Here is an 18,973-nt window from a genome sequence, read left to right as displayed (position 1 = left end):
TATTACATAAGCTGGCTATTTCATTCTTCATTTCTTTTATTGCATTCTTAATCCCCAGAAATTCTATATGGTTCTTTTTAAAAATTTAAATCTCTTTACTAAAATGTTTATTTTGTTCTTTGGTTGTGTTTCTGAGTTCATTAAACTGCCTGTCTGTGTTTTCTTGCATTTCGTTGAGTTTTTTAAGCGAAATAAGTCAGACAGAAAAAGTAGAGAACCAAATGACTTCACTGATATGTGGTATATAAACCAAAAACAACGAAAGAACAAGACAAACAACTGAAAGAACAAACACTCATAGACATAGACAATAGTTTAGGGGTTACCAGAGGGTAAGGGGGTGGGGGGAGTGGGACTCTAGAAGAGGGTAAATGGGGTCTAATATATGGTGGTGGAAAGAGAACTGACTCTGGGTGGTGAGCACACAATGTGAGATATAGATAATGTATTACAGAATTGTACACCTGAAATCTATGTAAATTTACTAACAATTGTTGCCCCAATATACTTTAATTTAAAGAAAAAAAAATAGAACTAAAAAGTGACAGAGACAGGGACAAAGAGAGAATATGTTTTATTTGACATGTGGGTTATAGTTAGTTTTCTTGGGAAAGTCCTTTCCCAGAATGACGGGAAAACCTTGTATCTGGGTTTAGAGGACAGTGTCTGATCTGATAGAGTATATCCCATGGGTATTTTTCTTTTAGTTTGTTGTTGTTGCTGCTATTGCTGCTGCTGGTGGTAGAATATTTGCTTTTGCTAAAATAAAACACCATGTCTTCCAAAAACAGAAAAGAACTGCAGTCTTGAATTCTCTGTCTTTTTAAGTCACATATTTCCATGCATTTAAGTTCATTTTCTGGAGACTTTTTATTTTATTTCTGAGCTGTCTTGTTATCTTGGTTATTCATGGCCATTAATGAATTATTATTTGTCTTTCTAGGTATCTACAGGAGTGGATTCTGCAACAGGTTGATAGAAAGAGATCTTTCTTTTGTTTTCCAGTAGGTGTTGGTACAGTGTTTAATTTCCTCTCCGACTGCAGCCTTTTATTCTTTCTCATGCTGTAGCATTATATTTTCTATGTACTGTCCTGGCTTCTCACACAATCCCTGGAAGATGGGCTTCTCCTCTGAGAACAGGTCTCCTAGGTCACAGGAGACCACCTCCATGGGGGGATGTGGAGAGCTTCTGAAGTTCCAAAGCTCTTCCTGCATCAGTTTCAGAGCCTGTGTGTTTCAGTGGCACTCTTTACTCCTGCAGGTATCCACCCAGATAGGTGGGGACAGGGGCGGGGTGGCTTGTCAGAGGTGGATCAGAGCAATGGCAGCAACCACCACCACTGACAGTCCTGCACCCAAAGCTCCCTCCCCTTTGCTGGAACTAATTGGGCTGTGAGTCTGTGGCTGCGGGCTGTATTTCTCAGAATTGCATATATTCTGTTCTTTGGATCTGACACTGCCACTGTTCTGCTTCTAGCAGTGGGACAGTGGGGGTAGGGTGATTTCTGGGAGAATTAGGAGGGGGTGGCTAGGCTCTGCGTCTATGCCTTTCATCCTCTGCTTGGCAGTGAGGGATTAAACCACCATTTTCACCCTTCTTCCTTCAGTTTTTGCTCCGAGGTCTCTGCTGTGAGCGTTGGTTTCAGCTGTGTTATATGCTGATCCCTAAGGCTGGACTCTGTGCCATAAGCCAAGCACTAGCAGTCTGAGTTCTTCCTTCTCCTGTGACTGCAGTAGCTCTGGAGTGCAGGGGGCTCAGATCTCTGAGCTCTGTCTCTGCTCTGTGGCCCGCGCTGCAGCCCATGTCTCCACACTTCCCCCTCCGCTCTTTCCCCACTCACTCAGTTTGCCCACCTTTAGATGATTTCAATTGTGTGTCTCTTAGTCTTGCCTGTCTGCTGCATGAGTCCTTTGTGGAAATATAGCTGTTCAATTTGTTGTAAATTCCAAGGAAGATTCGAAGAGGCTCACCTCATGCTGCCATTTTTAGCTTTTAAAAGAGAACACTTTAGTGGGCTATGGGTAACTGATTCAAAAACAAAATTATTGACTATCTCTGTAAAATGTATATGGGTTTTAAAAAACAAGAAGGGAATAGAATTGGCAAAGTTTCTTCTGGATTTTACAGAATTCAAATGCTTGAAAAATTTCTACATATATGCCCATACACAACTGCACAAAATTTATAAGTGACCTAGTGGATTACAAAAACAATTGGCCTAATTCCTAACAGTGTGCAACTTATGCATGGCTGCACTTGATGGAAATTGGAGGTGTGAAAAAACAATACAGCGAGTGTTTTTAAAAAAATTATTACAGTAAAAGATACATTGCCATTAATCCTTCTCAAAACATTCCCCCTCACTTTGAACACACTTATTCCATCTTTTTTGCCAGTTTCTGAAGCAATTCTAGAAGTCCTCCTTCATAAGTATCTTTAGGTGTGTTGTCGTGACTGCCCCCAAGGTTCTGAATCAATTAAAAACGTTTACCTTTCATGGTCATTTTGACTTTGCAGAAGAGCCAGAAGTGGCACAGTGCCAGATTGGTGAATAAAGTGGATAAGGATACACCATACTATTTTTATTTCACAGAAATTTCTGTACCAGAAAGAATCTGTGACACAGGATCTTTTCATTGTGACAACAAAATATGATGAATGCTGCTGCCAAGTGCCATCCAATGGAAAGGCAGGGATCTTTAATATGGGTAACAGCATGTCAAACCTTAGCAACAGTGTGTGACAAGTCTCATTTTGTTTGGTGCAATCAATTGGGTGTGAGCTATGGTTGAGAGAAGGTGTATTTTAAAGTGTGCTGTAAATCATCCTCCATCATGACAATGCTCCATGTCACACATGCTTCTGGTATATGGCAGTTTCTGTCAAATAAAAACATTACGGTGTGTCCTCATGCACCTTCTTCACTGGATCTGGCACTGTGTGACTTCTGGTTCTTCCCTAAAATCAAAATGATTCAGGACATCAAGGCAGCCGTGACAGCACAACTGAAGACATTCACAAAAGAGGACTCCCAGAACTGCTTCAGAAAGTAGCAAGAATGATGAGATAAGTGTTTTCAAAGCAAGGGGGAGTATTTTGAGGGGGGATTAATGGCAATGTGTCTTTTACTGTAATAATTTTTTTAAAGTAAAATATTCACTGCATTGTTTGATCACACCTCCTACTTCTCTCTTCTATAAGTTTCTCTCTGTGGAAAGGAAACAGAATTATGAGTATATAGGGCAAGGAGAGAAGGAATGAAGAAGCAAACCATATGCTAATACTCACTGGTGTTACTCTATAAATGAAACTCGATGAAAAAAACATCCAGCCTAAAAGAAAACTTATAATATTTATTTGAAGTTTGCAGCTTAGGAGGGTTACATGAAATCAATTTGTGGTAGATTAAGGGGGTGGCAGAAAGCAACGTAGGGAAATCTCTGGGCTTGAATAAAAAGTAAATTGGAGAGACAGACACTTCTTTTAGATTTATGGGTACAGGATAGTTAATAGCATATTATAGCACATAGTGATGTTAATCAAGGGACAAGAACAGCAATGAGGGATTCTGTAGTTTCCTGCTCTGGTGTGGCAGCTTGTGCCCCAGGGTCTGGAAAAAGGGATTACTCTGACATTCCAAGGGTATATTAGCTTAGATGCCAAAAGACAATAGACAAGCTTACTTAAGGTAAAGATTGACCTTTGTCAAGGCCTAGGATGTGACTACCAGCCATATTTCAGTTAGGTATTTTTATGTTCAGACCATCTTATGTGGTTAATTTCAGTCTCTGAGTTTGTAGGGCTGCCATGCAGGCCTCCCCTGAGTGTGTCAGGTTTAGCATGTGGCACCTCTTTCATCCATAGAACCATTTGCTATGCATTTTGCATTTTGAATTGCTAACATTTGGGAGAATAGTGGCCAATGGAGCTTCATGTAAACTATAAATTTTATAACAGTGAATTAGCATGTTCATTTAACAGAAAGTAAACAAAGCTTAGTGCAAATTGATTCAGTGTCTAACTTCACTTTTCTACTGCTTAATGAAGTGATAGTGATAGAGCCAAATGATTTATAAAGCACAGGGAAAAACACTTCTGTGTTTAATCATTGTGTGGGATCTGCCCAGACCATAGATTTCTAAATTTTCAGCAACTACTCCTTAGCAATTTGTGTGCTGATCTAAAAAATTATTATACTGGCTTTAGAATAAAGAAGGGAAAAAATGGATACAATCAGTTCTGATGAAACCACTACATCTGTTAAGCACCTACTGTGTGCCGGGTATGAGGGTATGACACAATGATAATGAGATGAAAGAACTTGAATTGTCTGGAACGCCAAGGAGTGTGGGAAAAGATAGGGCGTGAATATCTTGTTTTGAATTTTCCCAGAAGCAGGCACTGAGACAAGGCTTTGAGGACACTATTTTAATTAGGGGTGATCCCAGGAACCACAGATAGGAAAGTAAAAGAAGTGAGACAAGGAAGGGAAGGAAGACAACTGAAATTGGTTACCACTGTAAGCAACTGGTAATTCTACTGGGAAACCATGTACAACACAACCTTATGTTAGTCTACCCAAGAGTGAGAGAGATGGAGTAGTTATCGTCTCATCCCCTCCCATCATTGGCTAAGGGCTGCTCCTGGGAGCATTGACTCCCCAGTACTTCCGGCTTTTCCTGGGGAGATCAAAAGAAGTCTTTAGTTGAGAGTTGAGATTTCTTGCAGTAGAATGGCCTCAGCAGGTACAAGGCTGAGACATCCACAGCATCTGCTATAATAATTGAGTGGGTAAAGAGTGTCCCAGCGACAAGTGGAAATGAGTTCAGAGGATGAAGAGAGTATTATGGGATGTAGCAAGAAGGGAAAAATTTGTGGTAGGGATTGGGAATTGCTCCAGGCTCTGAAAGATGGGAGCAGGTAGAGTGAGCCAGGGTGGTAGAGTGGCTAATTTCAGGGACTTCTGAAAACCTGAGCTGGTAATGAAAGACTGATTGGGCACAGTCTGCTCAGGAATGCCCTGCCCTGCAATACAGCTGAATAGTCCATAATGTACTATATTTATAGGAATATAAGTAATCAATGTGTAATTTTGAGCAGAGACATATGAAGAAGTGTTTTGGTATGGCAGAGCCTGCCACTTGTTCCCAAATATCTGTTCTTTTATCTCCCATAGCAATATAATTTTCAGCTGGGTACAGCTTGCTGGGTACAGCTGGATACTTTATTCCCAGCCTCTCTGGTAGCTAGGTGTGGCCATGTGAGTAAGTTTTGGCTAGGGGTATGTGAACAGAAATGATGTAAGCAACACCCATGCTTTGCCCTTACTGGACATGTTCTCCTTTCCCACCTCTTTCCTTCCCAGTGGCTGAAACGTGAGCTTGGTGGGTGTGCGTGGGCATGTACATGAAGGCAGCACTTTTGGGAGAGCAGAAAATCAAGGCAGATGGAACCTGAGCCCCTAGGAACTTTACAGAGTAGAAGCACAAACCTTTATTTTGGGCATTTGTCAATAAGGCTAAACCTGTATTCTAAACAAGTAGATTAGGGAAATTAATGTCGCAGAACTATTCAGAATAAACTTTGGAGAGGACTACATGCATTTTGTGTTTGTCATGAATCTGTGGTTGGTGTTCTCTGTTATGTTGAGCTTTTTCATGGTTCCGATGCTTAATTCTCAGATTGTCACTTGTTTTATACCTCGATTTTTGTATTTTCAAACTAATATTATGGTGACAAGAGTTCCTATAATACTGAAAGGAGTATAATGACAGATTGCCTGACAAAATGGAAAGAATGCTAATGGAGGGTCTCTGTTAGACTTGGTTTGAGCAAGGAAAAGACATTTGAGATAACATCTTGGGAAAATGTTGAAGGAGAAATTTCAGTGGGGCACAACTCTAAGTTAGCACATTTCTAACTGTGTGTGCTTATATTTTAATGTCAGTTTGAATGTCTGGTAATGGAGGGACATCTGGTCCCTGAGAAAATGATTGGGGTGGGGTGTCTTGGTAGGAGTTGCAGTAGCAATCATCTTAAACTGATTAAGCTGATATTTGGTAGTTAACAAATTATAATATTGCTCTTTTTTAAAAAAAATATTTTATTGGGAGAGGGGAACAGTGTGTACTTCCAGGCCTTTTTTCCAAGTCAAGTTGTTGTCCTTTCAATCTTAGTTGTGGAGGGCGCAGCTCAGCTCCAGGTCCAGTTGCCGTTGCTAGTTGCAGGGGGCACAGCTCACCATCCCTTGCGGGACTCGAACTGGCAACCTTGTGGTTGAGAGGATGCACTCCAACCAACTGAGCCATCCCAGAGCTCAGTGGCAGCTCAGCTCAAGGTGCCGTGTTCAATCTTAGTTGCAGGGGGTGGAGCCCACCATCCCTTGCAGGACTCGAGGAGTTGAACCGGCAACCTTGTGGTTGAGAGCCCACTGGCCCATGTGGGAATCGAACTGGCAGACTTCAGAGTTAGGAGCATGGAGCTCTAACCGCCTGAGCCACCGGGCCGACCCCAATATTGCTGATTTTTAATAGAATCAGATAAAATAGTCCAGATTTCTGTAATATAGTCAATCAGATATTAAAATTGGATGTTCATTTACTCTTGATAGCTTTGTGATGATTATGCTAATATGAGTTGGTACTTAAGAGTAGGGATACTGGCTGTACTTAAAGCTCACTTCTTGGCCAGAGGCAACAAAATAGCATCATCTGCATTTATCCTAAGGATAGTCACAGGCCAGTGAACAGCAGGGGGTGCCCCAGAAGGTGCCCTCCAGAGTCAGGAGCTGTGTTTCAGAGAAACCAAGCCTCCTCCATCAGGATGAACCATATGAAGGGTACTTTTGGTCACACTTCCCTGGAGTGTTCACAAAAGGACATCATGCTCTGAATTGAGCTACATTTCACAAGGCTTGTGCCTTTTAGAAACTTTGTGCCTAAACACAAAAGAGTTTCCCAGGGATTTTGATGTCTGGTACAGGGTAGGTACTCAGATGCTGTGTGTAGAGTAAATGAACAAATAATTGACCATAGACTTGGCACTAACCATCAGTATCTATGTGATTGATGGTCGACCATCCCAGAACTTTAGTAACCATTTGCTCATTAGAAACTTGGTCCCCCAGGGGGATGTCAATCCTTAATTCTTGTGCAAGGTTTTTTTTTTCCCTCTTTCTTGAGGGTTCAGAGAGATTCTATGCCCTGTCCCTTCCCCAATCAGCCTTTTTCTGTAGATCAGTATGTACACTCATATCTTTAGCTTTTATTAGGCAGTATTTTTGCAACCCATATGTAATTCATTAGTATGTAAAATGCTCTGCTATTTAAGCCAAAATAATATACAGTCTGTCTGACAAGTCTGGAAACAGAGGATAAACTTATTTCAAATAGTTTATTAGTTACTTTTTCAAATAATATACTTAATATGTTTTCCCTCAAACTCCAGACAACTTTTTAGGTAAAGTAACTCCAAATTTAAAGCAATATGTCCAATCTTTAGTCTGAAAAAGTACAATAAATATACTATTTTTTCCCTGTTCCCAGAATATTTGGACACTCTGTAGTATACCTATTATAATTTTGTTTCAGATTAACAATAGGATCATTGCTTTAATTTCAGAGGTACTTCATCTGAAAAGCCATCTGGAGGTTGAAGAAAAATATATTGAATGTATCTTTTTTAAAAAAAAAATGTAAATAGCGTGCTGTTTAAAAAATAAGATTTTCATGTGTTTACAGAATTTTTGTACATCCTGTAATTGATAAGTGTCTTGGAAAATTTATTTAACATTTTTTGTTATGCATTAGTTAAAAAAGAACAAGTGTTTCAACATTTATTTTTAGTGTCTACTTACAATATGTTTAAAAATAAAATATAAAGATTGAAGTTTTGGCTTGATCCAAACTTTGCTCTCTGCAAAAAATATTTTAAATGGATAAAATAATAAATTTGAAGTAGGAAATAGGGAAAAGTGCATAATATTCTCCATCAGCAAATCTGTCTTTGTAATATCCCCAAAACCAGCAAGTTCCATATGCTCTCTAAACCCACTTTATAGGGGAACTTAATGGGCTGGATTTTCAGCAAGTTAAATGAGATTTTTTTTTTTTTTAAGCTGATGTAGTTTTCACAGGCTGACACCCTTCACGGTTTAAGCGAAACCATCTTGGTTTTGAATACTTGGGCATATTTCACCATCAGCCTTGTGTCAAATGACCCTGAATTTGAAATGAAAGCACCCTTCATATCTTTGATCTTGGGTGGTGTCATAGCAAATCCAAGTTTTGTTCTCATGGCTTATCATAATTTCTTCTAAACCTTTGATAAATTTATGTTCAATTTCAAGGGTTATATGAGAAGGTCTGAACATTTACTTCTTCATTCCATTATGAACAGGCATGAGGCAGAGCCTCTGCCTCTAGCTACTATGTTATCTGCACAGTGATCATAGTTTAGGGCTGGAATCTTTGTCTGGGAGCCTTTGTATAAAAACTTTTCTCTTTGTATATAGAAGCCTATTATAGGTACCCAAGACTTCCTCATTAGACATTTGGTTCCCCAAGGGGATATGCTGATAGAGTTCATGGTCTTTAACCATATTCCCCAAAAGTACCAAGGTTGGCAAATTTGAGGTCGCAGCAATAAAGTAGGGGCTAGAGAAAATCAGTAGAAATAGTAATAAGTTATTATAAACTTCTGGAAGAAATTTGCCTCGAAAACAAACTAGGTTTATTAATGTAAAAACCTGCTTGTAGATTTTCTTCCCATGAACCACCTTCTTTCCATTTTCAGGGAGCATAGCTGGGTACTTTTTTCTCTTGAGGCTGACTCATTTACAAGTTTTAGATGTGTAGCCAGCACCACTTTAAAAGTTTCTTTCAAACCAGCCCTTACTGGTTTGAAATGTAATATATTTTGTACTTGCATTTTTCTTTAGTTTTGTCAAGTGTACCTTGGAGAAAATGCTTATATGTCCTCCTGAAGTTTTAATAAATTATTTCTGGGCTTAGAGACACATTTTTCTCTGCACCTAGTTTTCCTACCCTATGTATTGAGATGGTGGGTTGTGAATAAATTTTCTTCGTGGGCATTATCTTAGACACCTGATGACACATGGGAGTGGTGGGTCCGTGACAACAATGGTGTTTTTTTTTAAGGTATTGATCCATATAGATGGAGAAATGTTAGTGAACAAACACAAAACCTGATAACCCAAAGTGTGTGGGAATTAACTCCTCACATTGATGTAGAGCTTTATAATTGACAAACCAGTATAGTGTACCATGTAACATTTGACATGACTGACCTCAACTCCTCCTCCCTGGTAGCTGGTAGTTAGGATGGCACACTCATTCTGGCTACTAACATCCTTCCTCCCTCCCTCCCTTCCTTCCTTTCTTCCTCATAATATAAATATGCTTGTATAACAAATCCAAACTACAAGATGTGATCAAAAAATACAGTGAATGTGTCAATAAAAGAAATTTATTACAATAAAAGACACATTGACATTAATCCCCCTCAAAACCCTCCTTTCACTTCAAACACACTTATCCCATCGTTCTTGCCACTTTCTGAAGCAGTTCTGGAAGTCCTCTTTCATGAGTGTCTTTACTTTATCCTCCATCATGACAATGCTCTGTGTCACACATCGCTTCTGGTATACGGCAATTTCTGTCAAATAAAAACATCACGGTGTGTCCTCATCCACCTTATTCACTGGGTCTGGCAATATGCGACTTCTGGCTCTTCCCCAAAATCAAAATGATTCAGGACATCGAGGCAGCCACAACAGCACAACTAAAGATACTCAGGAAAGAGGACTTCCAGAACTGCTTCAGAAAGTGGCCAGAACGATGGGATAAGTGTTTTCAAAGCGAGGGGAAGTATTTTGAGGGGGATTAATGGCAATGTGTCTTTTACTGTAATACATTTTTTAAATTTAAACATTCACCATATTTTTTATCACATCTATATGTAAAAATATAGTTTATATCCTCAGTTGCCTTTGAAATTGTTTAGGATGCCATGAAATGTGACAAACAAGACATTATCTGATAATGCTGACAAGAGTCATAAGGACCATGTGCTGTTAAGTCCATAAGCACACGGAGATCATTTCCACATGGCAAGATAATTTCCACTGGTGAGGAAACGAGGTCATGCAAAGAAGGCAGGATTTGAGCTGGGAGTCCAAAAATGAGTAGGTGCTATGTTTTTAACAGATGAAATGTGAGGGAGACTATGTTAAAGGTACGCAATGCCTATTAGTTTGACTAGCATCTTGGCAAAAGGAAAGACCACCGGTGCAGGGGGTGGGGGAAATTGAGTCTCATGGGAAAGGAATGACAAGCAAAGAAGCAAAGGAGTGTGGAGAGAGGGGCTGCAAGGCAGTGTGGCCAGTGGCCTTGCTGGCACGGGTGCAAAGTTAGATGAGAGGGTCCTGGGGAAACATCAGTATGTCTTATGCCTTGATGAGGACTCCATGCTTCCACTAATGAAGCTTAAGCCTGCCTCTCTTTTATTTTTAAAGCAATTATAACTCATCCTGAGACCTTCATCACTTCTAAGCTAGATGTTATCTACACTGCAACTGTGTGATTATTCGCAGAAAACTGAATTTAGAATTTCACATTTTTCTTACTTTCATTTCTAATAAATTTTATCTATTTGTTTTTAGCTCTTCATTCTAGACCTGGAAATCATTTTGAATGTAGATTCTGTCATCTAGCATATCAGCCATCCTCACAAGCTTGGTCTTCTGAGACTTTCCTCCAGGCTAACATCAATTGATTTGTCAACACCCTTTGGGTCACATCTCTGTCAAGTCAAACACTTTGCAGAAACTACACTGCCTGTGTTTTTCTGATCTACATGCCTAGTGACCCCACCAAAAATTAAATGAACTCATCTGGTGAGGTGCATTCTTTATTCCTTTATAAGAGTAATCAAGCTATCAATAAATTGACTATCCCTTATAGCTGCTCCTTGACTTACAGTGGGGTTACATCCCGATAAACCCATCATAAATTGAAAACATTGTATGTTGAAAATGCATTTGATACACCTACCTTACCAAACATCATAGCTTAGCCTAGCCCACCGTAAATGTTCTCAGAACACTTACATTAACCTAGAATCGGGCAAAATCGTCTTGCTGCTGCTCAGCATTATAGGAGATTATTGTAACACATATTGGTAGCCCAGGAAAAAACAAAAACAAAATTCAAAGTATAGTTTCTAATGAATACATATTGCTTTTGCACCATAGTGAAGTTATATATATATATATATATATATATATATATATATATATATATATATATACACATATATGTATATGTAAGTCCAACCATCTTAAGTTGGGGACTTTTTTGTATAGTTTTTCAGGTATCTGAAGCAAATATACCAGTCTAGAACCCTAAAATTCTTGTTCTTTATTACATAAAATTAGCATAGTTATCTGCCTCCAGTGTGCTAGAACCTTTCTATGTTCATCACTATTCCTCAGATATTACTTAATGTGGTCAATTTACGATTTCCAAAAGGGGATTATATCCGATAGCCCAATAAAATGTCCTCAGGTGAAAGATTTTCAGGTGTCCAAAAACATGAAAGAGGTAGATGGCCATTGCAGTGCCCCTGACATTACACCATACCTACCTTCCTGGAGATGACCTTCCATGGCATGTAAGATTGAAGGCATTCTGAGTGTTCTATTCCTGGGCCTTCCCTTAGCTTGTTACTCAGGAGATCAGAGGATTAGAGGAGGCACAGCCTGGTAGGAATTTTTCAATAAGTTCATTAACTGTTTCCATGATGGCCTAAAAGAAAAGGAATCTGGAATCAATTTGTAACTCTTTTCCATGCCTCCCCATTTTGACTTACTTTTGGGACAGGTAGTTTTATAGTAACTGCTAATGGAAGATTTGCCCTGGTACAGCAGCTCTGCTCTAGGTCACTGCTCCCTGGGGAGAATGCAGCTGAGGAGAAACTAATCAATTAATATCTCTGGGTTTCAGGTGTACTACCTATAAAATCAGGACCCCTCTGGCACTAACAATTGTAACATCCAAGAAGCAGGTATGCTGTATTTGTAGTAAGAATAGCTTGACTTGTGTGGTAATTGTGCTTCATAACTAATATCACTTGGAAAAAATCCAGAGCCATATTATAATAGTTCTCTCCATCCCTTTCCAGCTCATTGTGAACTTGTTGTATCAATCTCCCAAGGTTTGTAAAAGTTCTCTGGGACTTTTGTCATTTACATAATTTAACTCCAAGTTCTAGTTAAATTCTGGAGGAACTGTGGACTGTACAGCATTATCCCATTACTGGAAGAAGCCCAAGAAATTTATGAAAACATACCTATATGGTAATCCTACTATACATAAGTAATGAGAGTTTTTTTTTTCTGATTAAATGCCTATACTCTTTTGTCCAGCTCTTCTGCATGTACTTAAAGTGGCTTTTCTTGGTGTGTGTCCTCTTTTGTTTAACCACACGGAAATTGAAGTGCTTCAGGCCTTTTCATTCTTGCATAAAACTTTGGCTGCTTTTTCTTCCCAATATTTGGAAAAGTCAAGGTATCATGTGAGCTGCCAAGCAGACTGGGTGGGAATTGGAAGAGATCCAAGGCCATATTAGTTCTCTCCACTCTTTTCCAGCTCATTGCAAACTTCTTGTATCAATCTCCTAAGGTTTGTAAAAATTCTCTGGGACTTTCATCCTTTGGATACTTTCTCTCTTAACCTCAGAGAGTCTAATTTCAATATACCCACTAATATGGATTTGGATTAGCAGTCAACTATATAGACTGACTGGCACAGAAGCATGTAGAAATAACCACTTCCCTGGTAGGGGAGTGGACACAGAAAAACTTGTCCAGACCTTATACTGATTGTCTGTTAGGTGAATGGCTGAGATCTATTTCTCCCTTTTGATTTAATGGGAACAGGTCAAAGAGCTGCTGAAAAGTACACAACACTTTCAGTTTAAAATAGATCTTGGAAGACATTAAAAGAAAAAGGAAGAATGTGGGAATGCAATGGGACAGTATTCTTTCATCCTAAACCCAGTGAGAATTTTAATTAGCTGTGCATGCCAGACAAAGGAAAAAAAAAAAAAAAAGCCTCCCCCAGAGCAGGCTTCCGCAAGTGAGCAAGTGAAAAAGAAGTTCCAAGAAATGACTGAGTTGTCCTATTTCCAACTGAATCTGTCATAAAATTGTGGGAGATTCTGAATGAGGAAGCTTCCTTATCTCCAGGTATTTTGAATAAGTAAAATTGTTGGTAATTCAGAAGGTAGCTTTACGACAGAGAAGATTATTAACTATGAATTATATGCCATGTGTTTTATACATACATAATGTAGGGAGAGAGCTAGGAGTGCAGTTTCCAGCCTCTCGGCCTCATGTGGAAAGGTGTTGGCTCGGGTAGTAAATGGTCATCAACTGTGATTGGATGGCCATTAGCTGTGGCTAGTTGGCTGTCAGCTGTAACCAGTGAGACATTGGCCACTAATATATAACTGCTGTGGCTACGCTAGCAGCGGATTGCAGTTAGCAAGCGAGGTTGGTTGGCAGAGAAGTGGACGGCAGGTTGTGGATCATGTGGCTCCTGTTTCCTGTGTCTCCATCCCAGCCGCCAGTGAGAAAATAGTGGCATGATTCCCCTACCTATGGCTCCGCGGGTGTTCCTTTTTGGCCTCACCATGTCCTGCGTTCTGTTGCAGGGAGTGGGAGCTGAGACCCCGCATGGCACATAATGTAATAGGAAGAACCATCCTCTTTCTCTTCTCCCCAATTCCTCTGTCAAGAGCTCTAGATAAGATCACTGGTGAGAGTTATGAGGATGAAGAGCAGCTTCAGCAAAGAATCCAGGGGCTTTCCAACATTTGGAGGATGAGCTGAGAGGAAGAACTGGTAAAGGAATATAAGAACAGCAGCCATGAAGGTAGAAGGAAAGCGAAGAGTGGGATACGACCTAAGCCAACAGTGGAAAACATCTCAAATGGTAGCTTGTTGGCAAGTTGAATGAGATGAAGCCATAAAAGCAACCACTATGTTTGACAAGAGGGAGGACCTTGCTGAACTTGACAAGAGTAGTTCCTGTGAAATAGTGTAGCAAAAGCTCCATTTGACAGACTTCGTATAAGAGTTCATTTATTCAAGAAAGAGGCATATCCCTTGTTTGCAATAGTGAGAAATTTAGGGAAAAAATCAGATGTAGCCTCCAAGTCCCCTCCAGACCATGGCATAGAATCTCTGGCCCCCATTTCCACCTACATCTCCCTGTAGAATTTAGCCATCAAGGAGTATGACTAAATCCCAGGTCAAAACTCTGAGATGTCTTGGAGACTAGGTGTCACAGATTAAGGTAATTTGGGGCAGAAAGTATTTCCAGGGGAGTAAGATTCTCTCCCACACATAGAGCTAGGATTTATGGAAGTATATGGGAGGGAATTTCCATTAAGACACTGCATTATAATTCCTTTTTGTGATTTGTCCCAACTCTTTCTTTTATTCCTTCCTTCATTCAAAAAACATTTTGAAGTACCCATTATTGATCAGTGTTAGAGATTCTGGGAAGTAAAGCAATGCTGCCAGTTTCTACCTTAACCAGTCATTATATTCATGTAAAGATATGTGTATATATGCATATTTTGATGCAAAAGAAGGTGCAGGACAATAAAGGGGAAGGAAAGGTCTGCTTAGGCACTGGAGTGGTAGTTTCCAACCTTGGATACATATTAGAATCATTTTAGTGCTCAGTCATCTCTGATAGATTGAATTATTACATCTGGGGGTGAGACCCAGGCATCAGTAATAATCTCCCCAGGTAATTTCAATGTGTGGCTTAAGTTAGGGACCATTGCATTAGAGCAGTGACTCTCGAAGTGTGCTTCCTGGACCAGCAGCTTCAGCATCGCCTGGGAATTTTTGGTAATGCAAACTTGTTGGACCCACCCCAGACCTGCTGAATTAGGATCTCTGGGGACGGGGCCCAGCAATTTGTGTTATCAAGCCCCCAGGTGATTGTACTGAGCACTAATGTTTGAGAATGACTGCATTAGGGAAATCAACTTTCCAAGAGTCAAAAAGAGGAGAGGCTGGGTACAGAGGTGTCATATTTACATCCAATCAACACAGTGTGAGTTATCTCCTATGACCCAGTTCTATGAAGAGCCCAAGACAAATATTCTTGCCTTCAAGAAACATATAGTCCATACTGGAAAACACACAGGAACAATTACAAATCATATAGAATAATGTGTAAATAATTGCACATTTTATGTTTACATATTTATGGATGACATCACAGAGACTATTTTTTAAACTTCAAACTCAAACTTCAATCACAGGTTGACTACATATTCTACAGTTACACTTTCTTTCCTATAGAGTATCATAGACTTTCTTCCATTTCTTCTGGAATTGCTTGTTGGAAAACTCTGCAACTTAAAGGAATTTTCCCCTTTGTAGGTGACTTCCTTTTTCCACTTGGATATTGGGAGAAAGTGTTCATGGTCCTTAAAATTTAATTGAAATTCAATTACCTAACAAGGATCTGTCTCAATGACTGATCTATGTTTTCTTTTCTGAATAAAGGTGTGATGTTTTCATTAGCAGATTTATTACTTCAATCATTTCAGAATAATTTTTGTATTGTATCTCTGAGTTTTAAAAACAGAACTCAATAATTCTTATGTGGTCTAGTCCTAGCCCTTCAGAACTATTAATATTAAAGGTTGCTAGAGGTGTTTAGGGTAGGATATTATCAGAGGCTGGAATTGTTTTCTTAGATATGATACTCAAAGCACTAACAACAAAAGAAAAAACCCGATAAACTGGACTTGATCAAAGTTAAAAACTCTTGTGCTTCAAAAAACACTATCGTGGAAGTGAAAAGAAAACCTACAGTATGGAAGGAACACTTTAAATTGCATATATGATAAGGGTCTAATATTCAGAATATATAAAGAACTTTTACAATTCAACAATAAAAAGACAGCCCACTTAAATATCGGCAAAGGATTTGAATAGTCATTTTTTTCAAAGAAGGTATATGTGAAAACATTCAATACAGTCACTAGGCAAATGCAAATCAAAACCACAATGAGATACCATTTCACAGCTACTAGGATGGTTATAATAAAAAAGATGGACAAATAACAAGTGTTGCAGAAGATGTGTAGATACTAAAACTCATTTTTTATCCACTTTTTTATTATTAGCTTCAGGTGTACAAAGCAATGTATAATCAGACATTTACACCCCTCACAAAGTGATAGCCCCCCCAATCTACTATCTCTCTGACATCATATAAAGCTTTTACAATACCATTGACTCTGTTCCCTGTGCTATACACCACATCCTGTGACTACATATATATATATACACACATATATATATATATATATATATATATATTAAATTATAGTTGACATTCATTATTATTCAGCTTCAGCTTCAGATGTATAGTATATTGGTCAGGCATCTACACAGTCCATGAAGTGATCCCCCTGATAAGTCCAGTGCCCATCTGGCACCCTACATAATCTTTACAACATTGTTGATTGTATTCCCCATACTGTATTTCATATCCCTGTGACTATATTATAACTACTAATTTGCACTATCTAATCCCTTCACTTTCTCCCCCATCCCCCAACCCCCCTCTCATCTAGCAACCATCAGGTTTTTCTCTGAATTGGAGTCTATGTCTGTTTAGTTTGCTTGTTTATTCTGTTCTTTAGGTTCCACATATTGGAACTCTTACACATTGCTGCTGGGACTGCAACATGGGGCAGCCATTTTTCAAAACAGTCAGACAGTTACTCAAAGTTAAACATAAAGTTAACATATGACCCAGCAATTCCACTCCTTTGTATATACCCAACAAAACTGAAAACATATGTGCACACAAAACCTCTATATGAATCTTTATAGCAGCATTATACACTATAGACAAAAAGAGGAAAAAACTCAAATGTCTATCAACCTATGATGGAGAAACAAGATATGGTATAGCCATACAATTAAATCTTATTTAGCCATAAAAAGGAGTGATACATAAAAAGCAATGCTATAACATGGATAAAATTTGAAAACATTATGTTATATGAATGAAGCCAGACACAAAATACCACATATTGTATGATTCCATGCATATGCAATTTCCAAAATAGGCAAATCTATAGAGATATTAAATAGATCAGTGGTTGCCTAGGACAGATTTGGTGGGGCGGGAAATTGGGAGGAAAAGGTGACTAATAAACAACCATTGAGTATGGGGTTTCCTTCTGGGGTAAGTAGTCTCCAAAATCAATTGTGGTGATGACTGTACAACTCTGTGAACACACTAAGAGTCATTGAATTGTATACAGCTAAATGAGTGAACTTCATAGTATGTGAATTACACCTCACTAAGCTGTTTTAAGCTGTTAAAAACTTAGTAGGTTTCTGACCTATGTGCTTTCAGTCAGTTTTATATGCCATTAATCACACTGAAAGGATATTTTAAGACTAATTCTAAAGTTGCTTAATTTCTTTGCTCTCTTGTCTCCTTGCTTCTCTTGCTCCCCCAGCTCTCTCATACTTGCTCTGTCTCTTGCTCTGTCTCCCTGTTTCTTCACTGGGGCTCTTTGCATCTGTGGAGGACACACCTTCCATGTGTTCCTTGCCCTGAATCATTTGACCAAATTGAAAGGTTTTATGCACCTCTGCTCTGAAACGTGGCTCTTTAGTTCCATCTGTTAATACTTGGGATCTAGAAGCACTTGGTTCCAGTCCTGCCTCCTATGTCATAACAGGAAATAGCTCTCCTAAATGCCTTGCTAATGGGTTACATGGAGCTCTGCCTTTCCTGCCTTCAATATCAGTTTCCTTGCTACCTGTTACTTAAAGCTGTACACCTGAAACTAATAATAAAAAATAAAATAATATAAAGTGGAAGGAAAAAAATCAAAGCCACATATTTTAAAGATATGTCAGGGCTGCTCCCCTCAGCATATAGTGAAGTACCAGTGGGGAGAGAAAGGATCAGAATAGAGGCTTTTTTTATTGATGTTTAATAACAGTAAATAAGGGTCAAACAGATCCACAGGGAAGCAGATTGAAGTTGTTTCCATTACTGGCTCTATTTGTCCACAGCAACTGTTTTCATGGAGTTGACTATGTAAACCAGATAGTAGAACAGAAACAGGAGGGTCACCAGAGCTGAGTGTCGAGCAGGTGTTGCTCAGATTTCTGCTTCTACCTTCTTGTTATGCTATGTGACACTGAAACAGGTTTAATTATAAGTACCCAATGAAGAACTATAAGGAAGCAAGGTAGCTGGAGGGAATGAGAAGAAATGTAGTTGTTAGTCTTTTCTTATTGAAAGTAAATGATTCTGAGACCTCAGGAGATCACCATGAAAAAAGGGTGAGCATGTGTGGTTTTAATCTGACAATGAAAGAGAAGAGGAACAGAAAGAAGCCACATGGATGTTTTCAAGTGGAGAGGGTACAGAGATTTTGATTCAATGAAAGTGATACAATGTTTTTCTTTTTTAAGGCAACATTTTCTGAACATGTCATATTATTAGTTATGCACTTATTTTTTAAATTTATTTTTTAGTTTCAGATGTACAAAACAATGTAATAATTAGATATTTACATCCCTCACAAAATGATAACCCCCTCCCCCAATCTACTACCCCTCTGACATTGTATACAGCTGTTACAATTCCATTGATGCTGTTCTCTATGCTGTACTCCACATCTCGTAACCATGTGTGTATGTGTGTATATACATACATATATATACACAAATATATATACACAAATATATATACACACAAATATATATACACAAATATATATACACAAATATATATACACAAATATATATATATATATATATATATATATATATATATATTTAATTATAGTTGACATTCAATATTACTCAGCTTCAGCTTCAGGT

The sequence above is a fragment of the Rhinolophus sinicus genome, chromosome 14 (assembly GCF_057876585.1).
Source record: "Rhinolophus sinicus isolate RSI-liver-muscle chromosome 14, RSI-T2T, whole genome shotgun sequence".
In the NCBI taxonomy this organism is placed as follows: Eukaryota; Metazoa; Chordata; class Mammalia; order Chiroptera; family Rhinolophidae; genus Rhinolophus; species Rhinolophus sinicus.
Note: the sequence above shows the minus strand (reverse complement) of the source record.